We start from the raw sequence: 2,561 nt of genomic DNA, 5'->3' as shown, positions 1-2,561 counted from the left end.
GTCGTGTCAGGTTTCGGCCACTAGCAGTGATGCGCTATCACGGGAGCCACTGATACATCTCGCTTGCTTTAGATGTCAGGTAGGGCTTGGTCACAGCACTGGCAGGTCGCATTTGGCTTGTTTGAGTGAAAGCAGTAGTAGACAGCAGGAGTTTGGGAGGCAGTGTTGTTTAGTGGTTAGAGCACAGCCTTTTCGTTAAGGCGTCCAAGATAAATCCCTGCCTCGTTGACTCATGGTTTGAAGCTGGGCATGTCCCGTGACTCCGCTGTCCTTCAGAACACCATAGCATTTCACCAAACTGGAAGCAGTAGCTCGGTGGTCTGTGCCACCGGCTTAGAATAGCTCGTTGCCTGGCATGCTGTGGGCACAGGTGCCAGCAGAGGTGACTTGGTTGGCAAGTGGCACACAAGGCTGTTCAGGCTGCTAGGGTGGAAATCTTAAAAAGCTGAGGTTCTTTTAGTTCTGCTTGACCAGCAAAGACCTAGTGGCACGTGCAAGTGGCAGAGTTTATCTGAGGCAACTAAAATCCTACCCTCCCTTTCTTCCTCCAAAGCATTTTGCAGTGTGCCATGCTGTCGCTGTCTGTCTTAGGTGGTTGCATTTTTAGTGGTGCTGGAATGTTTTCGGTTGAAAAAGCCATTATTCGTCTGTGAAATATTCACCACAGGGTGGTCAGTTGCCTGGGATCTGTACGACGCACCAAGAGCCTTGGTTGGGAGATAGTCTGTAAGTCCACAGAATTCTCATCACTTATGTACTGTTAGTCTCTGTTGAATGGGCAGCTTTAGCCCCCCTCTTGGCTACTCTTTATTCAGGGTAGGATTTCCCCCCTCCCCCTTCCTTCCCCACAAAAGTGCCTATTGGGAGTGAGGAACCCAAGTCCTATGGAAAGTTTCAGTGGGACCTGTGCTTTTCCTTATCCACTTTCCAAGATCACCATTTTTGTGTTATAGTAGCACCTAGAAAACAGAAACAAGAATGAGCTCTTAGTGTGCAAGGCACTGTACCTAGGTATACTGAAAATTGTATATGTAGGTGTGCTGTAGTAAAACATTTACACTGTAAGTAGCCAGGCAGAGGGTTGGGGAAAGGACATATCAGCATTTCTATCTTGTAAGAGTACAACCAAGGCAATAATAGATTAAGTGTCTGACAGAGGTCGCACAAGAAATGTGTCAGAACCAAGAACGGCTCCCAGGTCTCCTGTGGGGCTGTCTAGTACCTTCCCTACAAAGTTGAAGCTTTTAAGGATGAAAGTTTCCTAATTAGAATTGCTCTTTCTTTTCTCCAAGTCCCACCCACCCATTGCCAGTGCAACCACGCTCCCTTGTCTAGGTGTTATGAGTGCTTTGTTGTTCACTCGGCAAAAGTCTCATTCCTTAAGAGGCAGGGATTTTTTTGTAGCGTGTATAAATAATATTAGGGTTCAGTTGGTGCCTGACTATGGGTTGTCCAGTTGGGTTGACCTTGCATGATCTCTTACCATGAACTTGGAGATCGCAGTATCAGTGGGTGCTGGAGGACCTTCCGTTGGTCTGAGATACCATAATACCGTGAGCAGAAGATATCTCATGGTATTCTGTCACGGCAGTGAGTGGCATTGCTACTTGCCATTACACAGCATTGCACCCATGAGAGCAGTCCTGCAGCTTCGAAGCCAGGTCTTTGGTACTGTGGTGTGTAAATTAGTTGGGGTGGTAGTCCATGCTAGCTATGCTTGGGGAAGAAAGAACCGTTGTAATGTTAATTATGGTTCTTTCTTTTGAACTGATTGTTTCAAACACCTGTATTTACTTGTGTACCACAGACACCTTTTCCCAAAACATTGGCCCTCTAAAACATTGCTTAAATGGGAAACATACATTTCTTTGCTGGAATGGAAGCATGGAGAAGCAGTACTGTAACGGCTGCTACTTCTCGCTGGGCCAGCAGATAGCAGGGGCAGAGTCCAGTGTCAACCCTCACACAGCCACTGCTGAATTAGCAGTAGCTTTTGGCTGAGCAGCCAAAAGCTGCTGCCAATTTGGCAGTGACTGTGAAAGGTGTAACACTAGTTTTTGCCTGTAGCAGCCAGTGAGCAGTCCTGATGCTGGAACAGTCCTTTCTCCACCCCCTGCAATCTGCCTTCCAGAAACAGTGCGCATCTCATCTGAGGGGTGGTAAGGGAGACAATATGGTACTCGTTCACTTTGTCCACTCTTGGGAACTTACAGAATAAATTTTAATTTTTGGCTTTTTCCTGTCAAAGCAGCACAGTGTGCCTGTATTGATGTAGGTCCGGGTTTTGAACTGGTAGCAGCCACATCAGAGGGCAGGTTTTGGTATGGAGGAGCAGTCATAAGTTGTGTAGTGCCTTGTATCCAAGTGTCTGTCAGTGACTTACAAACACTCAGGAATTCAGCCTTGCAGTCCTTCCATAAGGCAGGTAACTATAAATTATCTGCAGTTTATAGGTGGGGAACTGAGGCACAGAGAGATTACTAGCACGTGGTGTGTCACGCAGCAAGTCTGTGATAACACTGTGTACCCGGCTCGGCTCTCCTCCCAGGGTAGGCTTAAAC

The 2,561-nt window shown here is 47.2% G+C and overlaps 1 protein-coding gene across 5 annotated transcripts in view; it reads left to right on the top strand.

Moving 5' to 3' along the window:
- Window positions 1-2,561, top strand: part of ST3GAL3 (ST3 beta-galactoside alpha-2,3-sialyltransferase 3) — a 252,539-nt gene that overhangs the window by 125,008 nt on the left and 124,970 nt on the right. The window lies entirely within an intron of this gene.

Source organism: Alligator sinensis, unplaced genomic scaffold, assembly GCF_000455745.1.
Source record: "Alligator sinensis unplaced genomic scaffold, ASM45574v1 scaffold781_1, whole genome shotgun sequence".
Classification (NCBI taxonomy): Eukaryota; Metazoa; Chordata; order Crocodylia; family Alligatoridae; genus Alligator; species Alligator sinensis.
This window is presented reverse-complemented; position numbering and strand designations above follow the sequence as displayed.